The sequence below is a fragment of the Sphaerodactylus townsendi genome, linkage group LG12, assembly GCF_021028975.2.
Source record: "Sphaerodactylus townsendi isolate TG3544 linkage group LG12, MPM_Stown_v2.3, whole genome shotgun sequence".
NCBI lineage: Eukaryota > Metazoa > Chordata > Lepidosauria > Squamata > Sphaerodactylidae > Sphaerodactylus > Sphaerodactylus townsendi.
In genome coordinates this window covers 12,156,372-12,178,368 of record NC_059436.1, presented here as the reverse complement: position 1 = coordinate 12,178,368, position 21,997 = coordinate 12,156,372, and the positions used below count along the sequence as shown (strand labels likewise).

At 42.4% G+C, this 21,997-nt stretch overlaps 1 protein-coding gene across 3 annotated transcripts in view; it reads left to right on the top strand.

Annotated features, from left to right (window-relative positions):
- KIRREL3 (kirre like nephrin family adhesion molecule 3) overlaps positions 1–21,997 on the top strand; it is a 786,157-nt gene that overhangs the window by 286,040 nt on the left and 478,120 nt on the right. The gene's annotated exons all lie outside the window — the stretch shown is intronic.

Here is a 21,997-nt window from a genome sequence, read left to right as displayed (position 1 = left end):
TAGAAGTCTTAGCATTACTGGGAATTTAATGTGTTTTAAATAAATACGCCCCTACCAGTAGGCTTCTACCCTGCAAATGGAATTGGTATTGTGATCACATAGCCAGTGTGGAAAGACATGTATGTCTGGTTATTTGTTTGCATCTGTACTGCACTACTCCTTTCAAGCAGCTTGCCCGATTTGGTTTTGGAGGGGAAGGGCTGATATGTGCACCTAGCTGTTCACAACTAAAAGTAGATTTGGACTAAAAGTAGATCTTCAAATGTATTGTCAAAGACTTTCATGGCTGGAATCAATTGGTTGTTGTGGGTTTTCTGAGCTGTATGGCCATGGTCGGGTAGTTCTTTCTCCTAACGCCGTGGTGGCGAACCTTTGGCACTCCAGATGTTATAGACTACAATTCCCATCAGCCCCTGCCAGCATGGCCAATTGGGACTTGCCTGTGAAGATTCCAGCCATAGAAGCAGGTGAAATGTAGGAGCAAACCAGACCATGGCCACACAGCCTGGAAAACCCACTACAGCAAATCTTCAAATGCTTCAGATCCAGTGATAACCCCAACAGACAACATGACCCTCAGTGTCTGTCTGTTTCGGTTTGTGCTTTTCCCTTTGCATTCCTCTTTCTCATTTCGCTTCTCCCAGGGTTATAAACCTCTAGGTAGGCCCCGGAGTTCTCCTGGCAACTAATCTCCATATTAAAGTTCTCCTGGAGGAAGTGGAAGCTTTGGAGAGCAGAGTCTATGGTATACCATAAAGATAGCACCTTATGGAGCTCCTTCCCCTCCCCAAACTCTGCTGTCCATAGGTACCAAACTCAAATCTCCAAAAATTTACTTAGCTAGAGCTGACAAGTCTGTCTCTACCACTTTATTTTTAAAAAATGTGAGCAAGCAATAAATAAATAAACAAACAACATTGTGCAAAACATCCTTAAATCAGTGCTAGCCTCATACAAGCTCATAACCAAAAAGTGGTAAAATGATATGATTAAACATGCTAGCAGTGCAGAGCTTTAATCATAGTTTCCAATATTAATTCCCTCCTATCTAGTTTTATCTGTCACCTGAAGAATCTTTTTACCTCTTGGCAACTGATTTCTGCTTCCCGCAAGGAAGTGAAGCTCCTTTTCCCCCCTATGATCACCAAGGAGACTCCATCATCAGCCATAAGGCTCGCATTATAAACTATTTGGAAAGTTAACTCAATAAAAATATATAACGAGAAGAGCCATCTTTCTCTTTGTTTATAGCTTCTTTAAGTATATAAATGAGCATGGCTATGATTAATGAGGCGCTCAGAAAGGAGAAGATTTGCAACTACCGAACTTGAATTATTCCCTCATTGTATGCACTTCCTTGGTCTTGTTTGTTTACCATGGGGCTGAGTACAATTTAATACAGGTTGATAAAAAGTTATGAGGTTCTATTTATTCCATCCAACAATGCCCCCTCCTCCACTCTGCCTGTACAGCTTATAGTATAGATGGCATGTGGCAGAATGAATTCTGGAAATATATTAAAAAGTAATTATGAACTCCTTTGCCTTTGGTCCCCTGTCCTCATTTTTCAGAATGCCCCTGGAATTAGCATAGCTTCTTACGGGCACTCCAAGAGTTTATGAAAATACCATCAGTCTGTATCTAATTTTCAGAGCAGCTGTATTTTGAAAGTTACCAAAATAGGGAAAAAAAGGAAGCCGAAAGGCTAGTCTTCTGCTTGCTTCTCTCCCCACCCCCATCACTGCTTCCTCAAGTCTGTACCTTGTCAATTCCTTTTAATGGCAGCCAGCTTGTCGGAAACCGCATAATAGATGGTGGCAGCCCAAATCTTGCTGACTTGGAGTTTTGTGTTTCTTGTATTAAGCAATTTCTTCCTTTGCACATGCATTATTGCAAAAAAAAATTGATGACACACCTAGAATATTTTTAACTAGAAAATTCGGGCTTAGAGACTATTTTGTCCCAAATAATAATAATAAAAAACCTCTCAAAGGAAAGAAAGATAAGGGAAAGGAAACTAGTTCTTTGGTTTGAGGTCAATTGTGTTTTAGTTTGCTGCCTTGGAAGTTCACTGCTGTATCCCACAGATCTGTCCTGCTACCAGTGGCATTTTGTCTGTGGTAGGAGTCTCCTTCCAACTCCAGATGTTCTTCTGAGCATCAGGGACAAGTTCCTTCAGCTGGATGAAAAAACCTCTGCTAGTAGGATAGATTGGTGGAATCCAACTGTCTGTTATCCTTCCTTCCTTCCTTCCTTCCTTCCTTCCTTCCTTCCTTCCTTCCTTCCTTCCTTCCTTCCTTCCTTCCTTCCTTCCTTCCTTCCTTCCTTCCTTCCTTCCTTCCTTCCTTCCTTCCTTCCTTCCTTCCTTCCTTCCTTCCTTCCTCCCTCCCTCCCTCCCTCCCTCCTTCCTTCCCTCCTTCCTTCCTTCCTTCCTTCCTTCCTTCCTTCCTTCCTTCCTTCCTTCCTTCCTTCCTTCCTTCCTTCCTTCCTTCCTTCCTTCCTTCCCTCCTTCCTTCCTTCCTTCCTTGAACAAATGAAGCAACCTTACCACAGTTTGATCTGTTGTTCATCTAGCTCAATGGGGTCCATCCTGACTGATGTTGGTTCTTTAAAGTCTTAGGCACAAAAAGGTTTTTTTTCCAAGACTTGCAGCTGAATTTAAATAGAAACCCAAGATTGGACCTGTGACCTTCTGCGTGCAAAGCTTGTGCTTTACTGCTGAGCCACAATCCCTTCCCATTGTGAAAAGCTACATGTAGATCACAGCCTGCTGCGTTTCCAGATGTCACTTCTTGTCTCTGCCCTCAGTTACTAAGCGTGTCTTGGTGCTTCATGCTGACTGCAGACTTTGACACCCACAGAATCTCTGGGTGTGTCTGTACTTAATCAGGCAGGCATTGTGTTGTTGTACATTCTTAATGAATTAGCACACCATTTGTTCAATATTTTCCATCCTTTTTTATCAGATAATTTCTCTCTGGGAACCCATCTGTCTCTTGCACACCAGCTCAAGTACTTTTTGCTGCATTATTTTCAAAAAGACATGGCGATCGTCCATCAGCAATTATGGATAAATGGAACAATGTGATATGGAGAGAGGAGTACATTTATATAGAACTGCTTGAACACTGAGAGCCATTGTGGTGTAGTGGTTAAGAGTGGTGGACTCTGTTTGATTCCCCGCTCTTCCACACAAAGCTTGTTGGGTGACTTTGGGCCAGTCACAGTTCTCTCAAAACACTCAGCCCATGCCGAGGCAGGTCATGGCAAACCACCTCGGAACATCTCTTGCCTTGAGAACTTTTTGTGTTTGCTGTAAGTCAGTTGTGGCTTGAGGCGTGCACACACGCATACTTGAACATTCCAGAGTGTCATATACGTTCTGTAGAATTAAGCAATCTTTTGAGACAAGTAACTGTTATTATTTCATACATACAAGTGGAGAGATGAAGCTGAGAGAGAACAGCCAGTTGAGAACATCTACTGGGGTCATGAGACTGAGGGAAAAAATTATGGGACTCTGGGTCTCACACTTGTAGCTGTTGTGCTGTCCCAGATATATTAATCCCCCCCCCTTGTGGCCATTCATAGACCTCAAAATTCAAGCTGGAAATCAGTCCTGATAGCCTGTATCTGACAGGAACCTTTGTATAGTGCCAGAACTAGATTTCCATGCAAGTTAAATAAAATGTAGGTGGGATCCTAAAAATAAATTACATCATTTCATGTTAGAATAATATACATTTTTGCTAGTGTGGAAGAACCTCTTAAACTTGACTTAATTTAAGGTCTCAGCATCTCTTATACCAGACTGGTTAAGTGTCTTATCTTCCTTTAGACTCTTCCTTAAACCCCTAAGAGAGTCCTTCATGTTGGATTGCGTTTCTCATTTTTCGACATCCATAAAACAAAATCCTCTATTACTTCATAATTCTTTTTTCTTCTCTTTATCACTTCTATTTTGTGAGAAGGGTCTTTCCTTCTAATGGACCTTCTCTTCTTCTTCCCAGTGGGAGGAGGTGAGAGGAGCGGTTCTCACTTTGATAATAGCATGGAGACGTAACGGTTTTTAAGACATTGGATTTGTCCTGTTCCCCCTACCCAATCTTTCTGAACAGCTTTGAAAGCACTTTCACATATGTGTTAAGTTAATCCGTGCAACTGCTTCAGGGCAACTTGATCCCGCTCTGATTACAGGAGGCTGGAGTGTGCCGGAGATTTGGGGAAGGATAATTCAGGTGATAACGTTTCTTTCTTTTATCCTTTGTCTAGCTTGCCTTTTTTACCCCCTTCCCCTAACCCCTGGCTTGAATGTGATGTTCTGAAGTAGGTCAAAGTCGAGCAAAGAGAGAGGAAGTGAACGGAAAGGTGTGAACAAACTTCTTTGAGAAGTTATTCAAGTATGAGATGCAGTAGGGTTGTCAATTTCCAGGTGCGGCCTGGGGATCAGGAATTAGAACAGATCTCCAGAAGTTTCCCTGGAGAAAATGTCTACTTTGGAGGGTGGAGCCTATGGAATTATATCTTGCTGAAGTCCCCCTTGCCCCCAAACCTCTCCATCCCCAGACTCTACTCTCAGTTACCTAACCCAGAGATGCTACCTTTAGAATGTGTTATGAGAACTCTGCAGTCCTGGTTTCTAGCACAACAGAGACCCCTTCCACACATGCAGAATAATGCACTTTCAATCTACTCACAATTGTTTGCAAGTGGTTTTTGCTATTCTGCACAGTAAAATCCAGCTTCAAAGTGGATTGAAAGTGCATTGAAAGTGCATTATTCTGCATGTGCGGAAGGGTTAGGGTTAGGGTTATTCTTAACAAAGGAAAACAGATGCTGTGTCTGATGAGGGGAGGTGTTTCGGAATGAAATATAGGGTATCTCCCCCAGGTGACCTCTGTATTCTGACATCACTGCAGAAATCTATGGTATCATTCTGAGTATTTATGAGCCAAGCTGGTTTTTTCTTGTTCTCTTCCGTGCTGTTTTGTTTCTAGATTCCTTGCCCATTCCAATGAAACGTTGGGTCTTGCTCAGATAAAATAGTTTGACATTTTTGAGTAAAGTTAATAGTTTCCTTAAAGGTTAGATACATTTCACAGGGGTGATACACTCATCTGTCGAGTTACTTCAGAATTTCAAACAACTTGAAACGTATAATGAATTTGCTCAGAAAAAAATAGATATGCATGAATTGTGAAGGAAGTTAAAAGAAAAATCAGATAAGATTAGAGGAATTTCCCAGGAGCATTTCACCAGCTATTGGTGTAAAAACTGGTTTGCCTGAACCTTTTTTTCCCCACTAGGTTTGCATATGGGGGATTATTTTCTGTGCACCTGCATTTATCTGAAGCATTAATTTTGAATTGCACTCCAAGAAGGAAAAAAACAGACAACCCATAATTTGAAAGAAAAGTTATAAAGTTGGCTGCCATGTTAAGTAGTCTTAAACTGAATTAGACAATTGGTCCATCTAGCTTATTATTCTCTACTCTGACTGGTGCTAGAGAGAGAAAGGTATTTCCTAACACTTGATACTGTTTAACTAGATGCTACAGGAATCTGGATCTTCTGCCTTTAGAGCAACCACTATTCAAAAACCCGGTCAACATCTGCCATTCTGTGTGGTAGGAAATTTACCTCATGGGGATCAATTTTTATTCTTTAACATTAGAAGAATTGGTTTTTCTAACTCACTTTTCTAACTTACTTTTTTCTACCTTTAAGGAATCTCAAAGTCACTTATCACTGCCTTCTCTTCTCCTCCCCACCATAAACACCTTGTGAGGTAGGTGGTACAGACAGAGTTCTGAGAGAACTGTAATTCGTCCAGGGTCACCCAGCAGGCTTCATGTGTAGGTGTGGGGAATTGAACCTGCTTCTCCAGACTAGCATCCACCACTCTTAACTACTATATCACATTGGCTCTGAGAATATGAAAATCATTCGTCTGGTTCCAAAATTCCCCCATGGCAATCCCTGCCTTTCCCATGGAGCCTGCCCATTTTCAAAAAGGTAAAGTTTCCAGTAAGTAATTAAATTTTACTTAGGATCCCTGATCTCCAAAATCAGATTAGTATGATGAATATGGTCCCCTATCTAAATAAAACTATGCTTGGGAGATAGTTGAATTCTCATCAGTGAGAAAATATAAACAAAAAAAGTACATTTGAAACAATCCCAGATATTTATCCAGGGTTACGATTCTGTAGTTATAAAAGTTATGAAAGATTCTGTAGTTAGCTACAGAAGCTCTAGGCCAAAAGTCACACAAAAAAGTTCTGTGTGAAAAAGGAAAACCTTCTTGCTCCAGTTCTGTACATTAGACTCAGCACATCGTTGGCTTCCATTGCTCCCTTAAGGAAGATCCAGAGCACAAATTGCCTTTGAACAAGTCTAAATCATTTTGACTGACATGCTATGCTTCTGCAGGTTCACCTTGACCTTGCCATATTGCGGACCCACAAAGCAGAGGACCAAAGACAGAAACCCCCTATGTTAAATACAGGGCCAACAAGAAGAATACATTTCATTTTCATAGGAGTTCTTTGTTAAATAACCCATTGACTTGTGAAGGAACCATTACTTTTACATCATAGTAACGTTAACTAGGCCCTGACGTGAATGGGCTAGGCTAGCCTGATCTTGTCACATTTCAGAAGCTAAGCAGGGTTTGTGAGATCCTGGTTAGTGAGACCACCAAGGAATTCCAGTATTGCTACGCAGAGGAAGGCAATGGCAAATCATTTCTGTAACCGTTGTTTTGGTATGGTGTTTTTTAAACTTTTTTATTTTCTGTCTATTTATATCTGTAAAAATAAACTTATTGCTGTGATTACCACAGAGCAATGGCCACACAACAGTATGGGCAACACAACAGTAGGGAATTCGTGGAAACTTTACAATTCTCTGTTTGTCTATCACTCCTGGACTAAATTGCTTCGTATTTAGAACCTTACAGCTTGCAGGCATTCCCCAACTCTTGCATTATCAAGGTTGCCAGCTTTAGGTTAGAAAACACGTGGACAATTGGAGGTGGAGCCTAAGGAGGGTGGGGTTTGAGGAGGGGAGGGACTTTAATGGAATGTAGTGTCAAAGAGTCCACCTTCCTAAACATCCCTTTTCTCTATGTGAACTGGAGAAATCAGTTGTATTAGCAAGAGATCTCCAACTACCACCTGGAGGTGTGGAGCATATTTAAACCAGTGAACATGAAGGCTTGTATCCCATGAGTTGGATCCAGACTAAAATTTCTGCTAATGGAAGGCACTTAAGTCAGTGGAATAGAACTCATCTCCTTCCATCTCTCTCACTGAAGTCCATTCATTTCCCAAGAATGGTGCTCCTGGGAGACAGGGGACCCTTTGGAATGGCATGAGAGAAAAACCCGGAATCTGCAGGAGAAAGAGGAAATGTTTGAAATTAAACCGTCCCTTCTGTTAAGCAGAAGATTTAGTCTCCATCCAGCTTCATGGTCTAAAGCCTATTCATTGGAAATTAATTAAAGAAATGTCATCTCTTGCCAAGTAAACATGTTGAGGTTAAGAACATTTAGTCTTCTGCATCTCATTCTATTAAAAACATTTACTACCAGTGACTTAGATAGGCTTCAGACCACTGGTGGCTTCCAGCCTACCATTGTGGAGGAAAATGGGGCTGTAATTCAAGCAGATAGGCCATTTTGTAGCAGTAGAATTCCCTTTTGATTGTTTGCGTTTGTTCAGATTTGCTGTCGGTTCATTATCGTTACCTCCACCTAAACACATCAACAGTTTCAGCCATCTCTCAATGCAGAGTTCGTTTTCTTTTTAAAAAGTATCTATTTTCCCAAATAGTTCCAGGAAGTGTTTACAGCTTTTCATTGCTGTCATTTTCTAAAAACAGTTTGCGAAGACTCTTAACACAGGACAATGTGTATCCCTCAAAAATACGTTTGCACTGTAAATTGTTTGTGGAAAAACCAGCAGAAGAAAATGGGCTTCGCTGTAACTGAATTCATTAGTGGTCAACTGGCCGATTGCTTTGATACCATTCAACTGTGAGTCTTTTTTATGCATTTGGAACATTTCAAACCACATGGTTGCTTTTTGAAAAGCAAGTCCATTCAACTTCCCCCATATTCTAATATCACATAGAAGAAGAAGAAGAGTTTGGATTTATACCCCCCCCCCCTTTCTCTCCTCCAGGAGACTCAAAGGGGCTTACAATCTCCTTGCCCTTCCCCCCTCACAACAAACACCCTGTGAGGTAGGTGGAGCTGAGAGAGCTCCGAGAAGCTGTGACTAGTCCAAGGTCACCCAGTTGGCGTATGTGGGAGTGTACAGGCTAATCTGAATTCCCCAGATAAGTCTCCACAGCTCAGGTGGCAGAGCTGGGAATCAAACCCGGTTCCTCCAGATTAGATACACGAGCTCTTAACCTCCTACGCCACTGCTGCTCCTACTCCTACATAGACCTACTCATTCCTTTTTGAAATTGATTTTCCCCCTCCGTATGGCTCTTGTGTGGTGTTTTCCCCTCAGAAGAGTATTTTTGTTTGTTCATAATAATTAGAAGTTGGAAGGGACCAATATGAATTAATTTCTCATTATTTATCTCAACCCCTTCGAAATGTTTACACAGGAGCTCCATTGCTCTTTGCCTGAAATACTCCTGGCTATCTTTTCAAAGGCTGTGAATCATGACTCGTTTGAAAAGGAGTACCCACTAACTTGTCAATCATTTCTCTGAGTGAATCAGAAGTTCAAGGCTGTTATTTACCAGGTATACAAAATAACAGTCTAAAACTATTTTATCCCTGTCTCTCAGCAGATTTCCCCACTCATTCCTTACATATTATACTGATGTACATCATTATTTTCCCACACAAGACAGTGCTATAAAACACACAAGGAAACCAGCTGTAGCAGTTACTACAGGTCTTGTTGACGTCACTGTAGCCATTAGTCTTCATTGCTTTGTTCATGAGGGGAAAAAAGGATCTGACAGGAAGATGAGTTCAAGGAAAGCAAATCTCCATAAGCATTCAAAAAGTCATGTGAAATGTATAGAAAGGCATACTTCTGAATGAGTCTGTTCCTGGGAAGGGGAAACGCCTGACACAATTTCCTATATACTTCTTGTCTGTCAGCTTTGTAATGATCTTCGAGAGAAATTGATCACCCCAGCAATACAGGCCAAACAGCTTTACGCAAAAAGAAGCAACTCTCCTTTCTCTTGTCAGATAAAGACACAGGCTCCTTCCGCACATGCAGAATAATGCTCTTTCAATCCCCTTTCACAATAGTTTGCAAGTGGACATTACTACACTGGCCTGTGAACTCCCATGCCCTGTCTTTGCCCTGGTGATAGAACTATATTTTTTGCTTTTCAAGATACAGCAGCTGACCTCAGCAGGGATTCCAGATGCCTCCAAGGGGTGAGAGATCTCCAGTCTTCAGTGGGCCTTGCCTGCCAAGACTCCAGCTGCTGTTGGAAGAAAGAAAAAAGTAAATCACCCATTAGTGATGGTACGATGTCACTTCCAGGAAAACCTGGAAGTGACATCACACTTTTCAAGGAATCACCCAGAAGCTCTATGGTTTTACCATTTCTGGTGATTCCTCAAGAGAAGTGGTGTCACTTTTGAGTTTTCCTGAAACTGATGTCGTACCACCTCCATGTTCCCACTCCTCTGGTTTCTTGCCAGTTGGGTTTGGCAACAGTAGATCTGAAGAACCCCAGGGTGAAAAATAATCCCCTCTATGTCTAGATTTTGCTATGGCCACGTAGGCCCCTGCACTTCAGAAAAAACTGATTAGTCTGAAGTGCCTTTTCCCCGTGTGCAACAGAAGAGGGCCACTGCTGGTCGTGTTGCAAATCAGCTTTGCAATTACAGGCTGTTCTGAATGAGCAGAGTTCTGAGGCAGCACCAATTCCTCGCAAAAGGCTCATGTGATGTGCTGATCTGAATTGCCCCCAAACAACTTGGATATTAATGGAAAATGTAATGAAAAACTAAGCTGTGATTTGATTTTCTCTATGCGCTGCCTTTGGAATTCCCTCCGCAGCCACAACCTTATTAATTTCCCCAGTCACCTTGTCTTGCATGCTACATATGTACAAAACAAAATCGTGCTGGCGTGAGAGCTTTGGCGAGCAGCTCCTGCTAGTTCTCCTCACTGTCCAGAGGCTCTTCTGCTTAAGCAGCTTTTATAGCTGTGGTGTTTTTTACCTCATGGCCAAAGTGGCTGTAAATCACTGCCTGGTATTCTAGTGACCCCCATCCATTTATTTGTGGGTAGGTCAGATGTCCTCTTAACCCCATGGTGGTTAGCAACATGCAGTTATTTACTTGACAAGGTATTTATTTTCATTTATTAAGCCACAAGCCATAACTCTCTATCTGTGCCTCTGTCTTTTCCTACATGCATTTAGCATTCTATGATACAGTCCTGATTCTATCCCTCTACTATACTTTTTTCAACATAAAGAGATTTGAGAATTTATCCGCCATGTCCTGGACCCTCTTTGTTCTAGAATGCTCCGTTTGGGTCCCAGTGCCTTGGGGACAGAATTAAGTAGGCACCAAGACTACCTAAGACTGTTGAAAAAGGTATAGCCTAGTTCATTTTTGTCACACCCTTTCTCCAAGCAACATAGGGTGCAGGCTTCTCCTATTTGCTATATTGGAATCACATTCAGTCAAATATTGTATTTATAATTGTGTGTTTATCATTAAGCATGTGAGTAGAGGTTGCATTTAAATGTATGAATTGGAAACAAGGAAATATTGGCGTACGTTTATGTTATATTGAGTTTATTGATCTTTATTGAAAGAATATGTGAAATACAGACTGCCATTCAGCCAGTTAAGCCACTAGGGGCAGATGTTGGTGATTACCAACTCTGGAGATGGCAACTGGAGATCTCCTAGGATTACAACTGCTCTCTAGCCAACGGAGTTCAGTTCACCTGGAGAAAATGGCCCCTTTGGAAGGTGGACTCTGTGACATCATACCCCATTGAAGTCCCTCCTCTTCCACCCATTTCATGCTCCGCTCCCAAAATCTCCAGGTATTTCCCAACCAGGAGCTGGAACCCTACTGAGTGAAGAGCCTTGATCCTGGAACTCCCTAGTCCTGTCCAGCACAGCTTCTTATTCTGCACAGTGTCTGTTCTAGTGAACTCAGATTGGCAGTCAACAATCCTGATCCATTACTGGATAGGAAAACATGTGAGTCAAGTTGCCAGTCTCCAGGCGATGATTGGAGATCCCCCACATTTACAGCTGATCCCCAAGTCAGAAATATCAGTTCTGCTGGAGAAAATGGTTGCTTTAGAAGGTGGATTTTGTGGCATTAGAGCTCCCTGAGGTCCCATCCTTCCCCAAACCCCGCCCTCCTCAGGCTCTGCACCCAAAATCTCCAGGCATTTCCCAACCTAGAGCTGGCAACTCTAGTTGGGGACCAAATTGAACTGTGACTTAAAAATGCAAGAATTGGAAGGGGGTATTAAACTTCTCTCGTACCCAATTTTAAAATGGTTTTGAGGAGTTGCTAGCTGGGAAAACAGAAAAGTACATAAGTCTGGGAACTTATCTCATTAAAAGACCCCCCACCCCCAATTAGTGCTTCTTGGTCCTGGTAACTCCTATTATTTATTATGCTCTTCGTTGACTTCCAGCCTTTGTCTTGGAGTCTCAAATCTTATGCGGGGACAATCCCAGACATTTCAGTTTTAAGTGGTAAAAAGCCAGAAATCTATTGTCAGTCTGAAGAGTGACAATATTTATTTGGAAAGTTTATTTATTTTATTTTATTTATTTTTATTTATATCCCACCCAATCCCTGCAGGGCTCAGTTGCACATTCCATGAATTACTAAAAATCGTCTTGCATCACAAAACACTTGTATTGCTTTAATGCTACATGGACTCTTTGTCCCCCTTGATGAAGAGTTTCTCAGTTCCATTTTTACTTCTTTGCCCTCACTGTCCTTGCTCTCATTTGCCCTCATTTGCTCTCATTTGCCCTCATTTGCTGTGGCAATCCCCTTGACTTTGTGAGCTGCCATGATATGACATCTCCTCGTGACAATCAGTAAAATCATTGTGAGCAGATGAGGTGGTGAGGGGGAAAGGAAAATGGCATTGGTTCCAACCGACAACATAAAATAAGTGCAGAAAATCACCAAGAACGGAAGGCATTTTTTTTCCGACCATCATGAAAATGAACACATCTCAGATATGGCATTCTCCAATGTAAAAGACATCACTTACCCCCATGCCTTCAAGTTAATGTCTTCTCTGTCATAGGCAGATGTGTGCCTTTTGATCACTCTATGAGGTACATCTTTCATCATGCTGTGTATTGCTTACCTAGGCTATGCATATAAATAAAGAGTTTGAAGAGAAGATCGATCGCTTGAAGTCTGGGAGTCTGAGTGAGTCTTTTCACCTCCGGGAGCTACAGAGTAAAGTAACCTAGAAAGTCAGTCAATCAATCACTCCTCTCTCTCTTTCTCTCTCTCTCTCCTCTTCCTCTCTATGTTTGTGTTTCTCTTTCATTTTCTCCTCCTAGGCTTTAGGCTTAGGTTTTATATAATAAATGAATAAATCCACATTTTCACTTTTGGGGAATGTTTCGTTCAACACAAGTTGAAAGGAATTTTGACAGCACTGTGCAGATAGCAAATGAGATAGCAAGAATAACCACACAGATCCCGTTCTTTCTTGGTCTTGGGTCTTAGGTCAAAAAAACTGAAACTTGTTGAGTTCTTTTGGAAGCTTTATCAATAGAAATTAATAAACACTTTAAAATGTTTTTTTAAAAAAACAAGTTATTATCTTGTTTAATTACTGAATCAATGATATGGTAAAACATATGAGTGCTGTTGAATCCCCCCCACCCAAGATTGCTACACATCATCTGCCACTCTTATTATGTCCAGATGATCCTGTTCTCTTATCCAGAACTCTGCATGGGCTCTGAAGAGTGCGAAATAACTTAAGAACATAAGAAAGAGCCTGCTGGATCAGACCAGAGTCCATCTAGTCCGGCACTCTGCTACTCGCAGTGGCCCAAAATATGCCTTTGGGAGCTCACTTTACAGAACTTTACAGTTTACTGTGAAAATGAATATCTTGAAATCAACTTTAATAAAACAAAAGTGATGGCTTCTGGTAGGGGCCCCAAAAAGTGAAGCTGGATGATGAAAGGGAATAAGATTGAGCAAGTGAACAGATTCAGATAGTTAGGAGTGGTGGTGCAGGCTTCAGGGTTGAACTCAGAGCACTGTAACATGTTGGTCGAACATGCTGAAAGAACAGTGAACTCTGTATTAAAGTTCTTTCATTTGAAAGGTGGTTATTATGTACCAGCAGCCTTAAAACTGTACCTATCCAAAGACTTGGCCAAGCTACTGTATGGCCCAGCTGGATGACCTTGGGCTAGTCACAGCTCTTCAGAACTCTCTCAGCTCCACTTGCCTCACAAGGTGTCTGCTGTAAGGAGAGGAAGGGAAAGGAGTTTGTAGGCCACTTTGAGACTCCTTGCAGGAGAGAAGCGGGTGGTGGTATAAATCCAAACTCTTCTTCTACCCCAGAAATCTCCTGTAGATTGTGGGCATAGATCTGGCAGCCTAGTCTACGGCTATGATTGGCCACCATTCTATTAGTGTTAGGTTATGAAAATGTTTATTTCCCTTTCAGCATTATCTCTTCTTCAATGAAACTATATTCTAGGAATGACATAAGTTTTAAAAAACAGAATAATTGTATGGTCTTGGATGTATCTACCGGTACTTTTTATTTTTCATAATAACAATATGAAAGTAAACAACCATTAAAAAGAATGGATAAAAACAATGAAACGTAACTTTACTACAGTTCTGAAGTTAAAGACAGCAGAGTTGTACAAATGATATTCTATGAGGATATAAACTGATCGACCAAAGATATTGCCTAGTATACAGTCGCCATCATTGTTATTTCTAAAATTATGAAGCCTATCAAAATATAAACTTCTTCTGTCCTTCAGCACAATTATCACAAAACTACCACCTACACATATTTACAGTGCTCTCTCTATGTATGGAACAATTTCCACAATATACATTTTATTTCAGTGCTTCTTTTACATTTTAAAAAATAATATAAGAATTTTTCCATTTATCTTGAAATTCTTGATTAGGTCTTTTGTTGGCCAAGCTCATTAGTTTTGCCATTGTTGTGTGTTCCTTTGATTTATTTCCCTGATTCTCTAAACTGGGGCATTCCTCTATTGTCCATTTTGTTGCCCAAGCTACTCTAACTGCAGTCATCAAATATCAAAACAGTTGTTCAGAGTTTCTTGAAATATTATTTGTCAATAGGCCTGAAAGCATAGTCTTAGCCTCTATAGCGACATATCTAGGGCCGTTTCCGCACTGCCACAGTGGGGGTTGGGTCGGTGTACATGACGCTGACCCAACCCCCCTGGGACCATTTGCATGAACGGTCCCGGAAACTACCGGGACGATGGCGCCATGCTGTGCCGTCGCCCGATCGACGTACCTTCCCTGTGACCGTCCAGCATGTCGCTGAGGCCAGGGGACACGCCCCCTGCCCTGCGCGACCGCTCCAGAGTCTCAGGGCAGGGGGGCGTGTCCCCCAGACTTGGCAATGCGCCGGATGGTTGCAAGGACCGTAAGTCAATTGGGAAATGGGGGAGGGATGGCGCCTTCCAGCTGCTGCCGTTCGCACGGCAGCGGTTGGAAGCCGCTGTTTCCCAAAAACCTCGCTCGAGGAGCGAAGTTGGGAAACAGTGGCTTCGTGCCACTGGGGAGGCACGAGGGTGGTGAAGCAGCTGCGCCCCCCATGCGAACAGCTCCCTGGGAATGGCGTTTTTGCCGTCCCCAGGGCGCTGTATTCAGCCCAGGCGGAAAGGGCCTAAGTAGATGGATTGCTTGCAATTAATGATGCCATGTTAGGGTTGTCAGGCCACCAGTGGGAGAAGGGGGTAGGGTTGCCAGCACTAAATTGGGAAAGTCCTGGAGATTTCAGGATGGAGACTTGAGAGGACAAGGACATTAGTGGGGTACAATGTCACACAGTCCACCTTCCTAAGCTTCCAGAAGAATTAATCACTGTAGTCTGGAAATCAGTTGTAATTCTGGGGATCTCCAGGTCCCACCTGGAGGGTTGGAATCTTTATCAGGGATTCTTTGGTCTTGAAGCAAAAGCTCCATGTTTACTGCAGCAGATAGGTGTTCTGAACAGGTACCTGAGCTCAGCTGAGAATGGCCATCACTATGAAAAAGCACCACACAGATATCAAAGTGATTGCGCATTTAAGCCAATTGTGCTGTGCATGTAATGAGGCACAATGATTTTGACCTGCATTATACTGCTTAAAGTGAAGTTCTGCTTTCGAATAGGTAACATGATGAGCGATTCACCTGACTGTGAACAACACACAGGAGATACTAATTATGGTGCTTGTGTGGCAAATCTCATATATCTCAAACAATGCTGCCAGCATATATTAACAAAACTAAATGGACAGGGTTTGGACTTTTTCTGATTTGTTTACTAAATGGACAATCGGTAACTAAGTACACAGAGAGGAAGTCAGGCCTAAACTTCCTGTTTCTTTTGAGAGCTGATGAGGATTTCACCAGGATAGCCCTCTTGTGGCCTATCTGAGAAATGGCCAATTCTTTCCTTTTTCATGATTCTTTGGTAATACAGTAATTATCTGACACTGGAATTCAGAACAGACATGAAATACTCATTATATAACAAGACTGTTCCTCTAAACAATGATGTGCACATGTCGCAAACTATGATAATTACTGTGCTAGGAGGAGAAGATCTGTGGGTTCAAGAAGTGATATTGCAGAAAAGTTCACTAAATCAAACCTTTGAGCCTTATATGTAGGGTTGCCAGTTCTGGGTTGGGAAATTCTTAGAGATTTGAAGACGTTGCCTGGGAATGGTGGGGATGGGAGAGGGGAAGGGCACCCACAGGGACCCCTCCTGTATAATGCCACAGAGTCTACCCTCTAAAACAGCCATTTTCTCCAAGGAAACTGATCTCTGTAGTCTGCAGATTAATTGTAATTCCAGGAGATCTCCAGTCCCCACCTGGAGTACAGCAACCCTAGTTAGAGATCCATAGGTCATGCCTGGAATTCTTCTGGAATTAATCTTCTGGGTAGAAAGATCTGATCCCTGGAGGAAATGGCAGCTTTTGAGGGCGGACTGCAAAGCTTCACATCCTCAATGAGTTCCTTCCCTTCCCTATTTCCATCCTTTCCAGGCATGGCCCCCAAATCCCCAGGAATTTCCCCTGCTGCATTAGGCAACCCTGCCTATATGCCATACATTATTTAACAACCTATTGTATGGCACCTGTCATGTGTACAAACACAGCCCTTGATACTAAATAGTATCTAAGCAAATGAATGATGTGTGCCCTGTTCTGTTTTTCTGCAAATGTCTGCAGACATCTGCAAGGCTAATAGGATGTAAATGATGAGTAATTAAGGCACATTTCAAGGGGGAACCTTGATCAATAGGTTAAGTGATTGATGTTGCTCAGTTACTTAGCACAGAATCCAGCATGTGAGATCCGCTGACCCAAAATGCTAGTGGCTTTGTGTCCTGTTCCTTAATGCAATACTTGCTATATTCCCAAGGATGTCTTGTGGGATCCTAACAAGGATAATGTCTTGTTTTAATTCTTCTCATCTCAATTTCTTTTATTTTAGGGGAGTTCTGAATTATCAGGCCTTGTTTCCAAAGTGAAACTGATGTCTTCTTTTTGAACATTGGTTGGAGTTTTGTGTGTGTAAAGTTTGACACAGATATAAGCTGGTTTCTCTCATGTGCATCTTCCCCTCCATAGTAAGACACCGCCAAAACGTCCCATTTTACAAGATTGTATATATCTTATTGCATCAAAGTTTCTTCGGGTGTCATGTGAATTGATAAAACATCCAAAAATGACAGGCCTTTTGTTTAAATGCTGATGCATGATAGTGTAGAAGGAAGTACAGATGGAGAAGTTAAGTTGCCAGGTTCAGTGCATAAAAGGTTACTTGCAGGCTGATATATTAATTGAAAAAAATGGTCACTGTTCTTGTTCTATATTAATGGAACTCCTGATAGTGTTAGATGTACTTCAAAGGTGGATTCATTTTGAGCAGATACTGTCAGTAGTTAATTGGAAAATGTTGAGTGCTTTAAAGTTTTTTCCCCCCTTGTTCTAAATTTAGTTGATGGCTATATGTTCAATTTTATATTTTGCTCAGTTTTATTTTGCAGTAATTTATTGGTTTATATGCATAACCTTTTTATAAGAGAGTTTCAGGAGAGTATCTGGGTTAGTCTGTTACGTCATTTCTGACATATGGTGACCCTATGAATAAATGACTTCAAAAACATCCTATTGTTAACATCCTTGATCAAGTCTTGAAAACTGAGGATGATGACTTCCTTTATCAAGTTAATCCATCTTATGATGGGTCTTTTTCTTTTCCTACAGCCTACAACTTTCCCCGAGTGCTATTGTCTTTTCAATAAGCCTTGTCTTCTCATAATGTGACCAAAGAACAATAGCCTCACTTTGGTAATTTTAGCTTTCTAGGGAGAATTCAGGCTTGATTTGATCTAGAACCCACCCATTTGTCTTTTTGGCAGCCCACAGTATCTGTAAATCTCTCCTCGCACACCACATTTCAAATGAATCAATTTTCCTCCTGTCTGTAGCAGTGGAGTAAACTCTGAATCCAGTAGCACCTTAGAGACCAACAATTTTTTCTCAAGTATAAGCCTTTGTAAATCAAAACTCACTTCACCAGATACCAAAAAGGGAAATTCCAGACACCCTTGAAACGTTGTTGATCTGGTAAATGCAATTGTTTCTCTATGAGAGACGCTGTCTTATTCCAGTTGGGAGGAGGGTTATTATTGTTGTTGTTGTTTTGTCTTGGTTTTATCTGGAAAACACCTAATAGGTTGTCCTGTTAAAAATAGCAGACTTGATACGATTGCACACACATGCATCAGCAAGGCACTCCACAAAAAAAACCAAAAATCTTGGTTGAGGAACAGAGGCTCATTCTGCACATGCAGAATAATGCACTTTGAAACGGCTTTCAGTGCTCTTTGAAGCTGTGCGGAATGTCAAAATCCACTTGCAAACAGTTGTGAAAGTGGTTTGAAAACGCATTATTTTGCGTGTGCGGAAGGGGCCAGAGGCAGTCCAGGAGTGCCAGCCTCCAGAAGATACCCGAAAATATCCTGAAATTACAACCGCTCTCCAGACTTCAGACATCAGTTCGTTTAGAGAAAATAGCTACTTTGGAGGGTGAACTGTATGGTATTATAAAATGCTAGAGTAGTGGTGGTGAACCTTTGGCACTCCAGATGTTATGGACTACATTTCCCAACAGCCCCTGCCAGCATGGCCAATTGGCCATGCTGGCAGGGGCTGAGGGGAATTGTAGTCCATAACATCTGGAGTGCCAAACCTTCTCAGCCCCAAACTTTGCTTCGCCAGATTCCATCAACAAATCTCCAGGAATTTCCCGATCCAGAGTTGACAACCCTATGTTGCAACCAAATCTTATAGATACATGTACCTGGTAATAGGGGTAGGGGGTCAAACTGGGCCTTCTCCTCTTCTGAAACTAAGGTAGCCTGGTCCCTCCAGCTACTGACAGGAGGTGAGCGGTAGGGTTACCAGATCCATGCTGGGAACCTCCTGGAGACTCAGGACTGGACCCATAGGAGGACTCTGTGGCATTGAGGCACTCTGAGGACTCTCTGGAATGAGGCACTCTGCAAATTGCCAAAGCTGACTGCTTGTCTGGGACCAAGTAGGAAGAGCCTCAATGCCACAGAGTCCACCTGTCAAAGCATCTATTTTCTCTAGGGGAACTGACCTGTGTGGCTAGAGTTGAGGTGTAATATCAGGAGCTTCCTAGGCCCTGCCTGGAGGCTGGCATTCCTATCTGGAATCCATTTTAGAAATTCTTTTGGTTAAACCACCATTCAGGAAATGGAATGGAGCATAGAGTGAATCTACAAATGGACACGATGGGGAGAAGGCCACGTACGCCTTTTTTCAGCCTCTAAAATGCCACCGCCTCCGAGGTCTTCTGTGAGTCTTTTATGTCATAATGTTTCTGCGTAGGATTTGTTCTTTCCCCTATCAAAATCATTAGCGGTGGACCCCACATCAATAATCAGTTCAATAAACCTCATTTGTGTTTTCTCTTCTGGCTGGCAACGGCCTTTGAAGTTCCAAGTCTCTTAATCAGTTTCAATATACAGTTTGCATTGCTGCAGATCCTACCGCCAAAAATAATTCTTAGCTTAGCCGTTGATAAATTGGACGGTGTTGCCTGATCCACATGTTCCAAGCAGGAGCTGGAAACAGTGAAGAAAGTGCCAGTGGAATGAGGCACTCTGCAAATTGCCAAAGTTGGCTGCTTGTCTGGGACCAAGTAGGAAGAGCCTTACCCAAATCATATTCCATGTTCAAAACAAGTGACAGCAAGAATAAAAAAGCAGAGAAGTCTGGCTTCTGGTTGATACATTGCTTCCAGTGTTCAAAGTGCTTCACACCTATTTTTTGTACAGTGTATAACAGCTCTGTGAAGTAGGCAAATTGCCCCCATATGGAAAAGGATGTCCTGATTTTTAGATGTCCCCTAGTTATTAATGTTGTAAAAGCAACAACAGATGAGCAGTTTATTTGAGCAGCATGTGAGCTATACCTGTTCAGTCTATTCCATCCCTAGGGGGAGCTATAATTGTTGCTTTGTACCATTCAGAGCTTGTTGAAGTCTACTCTTGCTTTCCTTTCTCTGTGTCTATATGCTGTGTATCCCAAAAGTCTGCTGCTGCAAGACCTACGGTTAGCAAACATTAGCAAGCCCATACTGCCAACAATTAAATCTATGTTTCCAGTCCCACAAGCTCCTCCATAGCCTTTATGATATCATATCACTTTGAGTTCCTTCCCCTCCCTAAACAGTGTCTTCCCCCCTAAATCTTCCTGCAGGACAATCTGAGACTAGATTGGGGGGGTGGGCAATCCAGAAAAGGAACTTGACAGCTGTGGTGCCAAAACTTTGGAACTTCCTCCCCACTAGGGTTCCTAACATAGTGCCCATGGGTTCCATGGGACAACACCTTTTCTGGCATCTGCCAAGTGCTTTTAGGAAGTGAGCAGGGCCAGGTAGGGCTTTTGCTCAGCAAGCCTTCTGATTGACCATTGAAGACTTGATTGATTGTACAGATGTTAAAACATGTGCTTGGGCAGCAGCTGCTGGCACACCACAAGGATCTGCATTGTGTCCCTAAAGTCAGTCTTCAGCAATCATTTTGTGGCATGCTCTACCTTCTGCTGCAGCCGTTTTGTAGCCGTGGCCACCATGCCATGTCAGAATTCCAAATGTGCCCACAGACTTGAAAAAGTTGCAGGAACCAACCCCCTCCCCTTTTTCCTAGAGTAACAGGGCTATCCTAAATAGAGAGGTACCCTTTTAAATCCATTTAAGGCAATGGGTTTGAAAAGATGTAACTCAGCTTCGGGCAGTACTGTTAATCTAGGTTTTCAGCCATATCTATGCATTAAGTCAAATACTGCAGATGGCATGGAACCTCTGTAGAACTGAAGGTGGATTGCTATGCTATTTAGGTAGATAAGGCATACTTCCCAGTTTTCTTACTTCATCCGAATCAGCCCATCACCCCTTATATGTTTGTAGAATGCTTTCCATATCTATTTGATGGCTGAGGATTCATAGTAACAGGTTTTGGGACATGTCCTAGGGTGCACAATTAGTGCAAAAACAGGTCCAACAAAGATCAGGCTTCCCCATCTGTCCAAAAAATGCCAACCACAGGCTTGTACAAATTCAGTTTGCATCAGCAGGGAAGGGCAAGGAGAGATGCAACCTTTAACCTCCAGTTTTATTAGTAGCATTTTGAAAGAAGAGGTGAGTTTCTAAAAGGATGTCTTTTCCCCTTTAAAATGCTGACCTAGTGGGGATCAGGTTTTGATGAGCAGGACTGAGCAATGGTAAAGTTAAATGCCCTTTCCCTTCCCTGCATGACCCCAATGCAAATTGAGGTTGTAGGAGCTTGCAGTCTACTTTTTAGAGACAGATAAAGACATGCAATCTTTTTTTATCAGTTCTCCCCCACCCCCGGCCCCACCTCAGATCTGTTGGACTTCACTGTTGCCTAATTTCTCCAGGCAACATAACCTGGACCACACTGAAAACTCTTCTACTGTTCCACATTGCAGAAGAAGTTTGATGGTGATGTCTAAAATCTTGTACAGACGACATTATGCCCATTGCAGGAGAATGAGTGCCAGCACACTATATCTTCCTGCTGCTCATGTGCAGGGCCGGTGCTAGGGGAAACTTCACCCGGGGCAAGCATGCGCCTTGCGCTCCTGCCACGCCCCTGCCCCCACCACACCCTGGAATGCCCCACCACATCCCTGCACCAGTGTGTGCCCAGTGCATCACGCCCCATATCCCCTTGGTGCTAAGCCACTGCTTCTGTGCAATTTCCAGCTTTTGAGCACAGAGTCCATGTGCATAGGATGTGGACTCCCTCCTGTGTGCAGACTCGGAGTCAGTGACAGCACGTAGGCAGAGGCAGGGACCGTGCATGCATTTGTGACTACTCTCCCTCTGTGCGCATGGATTTTAAATGTTCCTAGTGTTATTTGTAGCATGCACAAGCATTCTTTCAGGGGATCTTCTCACCACTGTTGATCTTATCACTGAGGAACCCTGATAAATTTCTCAGGAAAGCAAACATTTCTGCCGTACAGTTTGAAAGGCTACTGGCTTAAGAAACGGTAGTGAATGCTTGCCTCATTGCTTTCTAATCTTCCTGGTTTCCCACCAACAAGCATTACAGAAAAGTTGGTGCAGCCCCTGGAAGAAATGGCTTTCTTCTCGGCAGGCGGAAAGAGAAACTTCCTGTCACGCATAACATCAGAAAC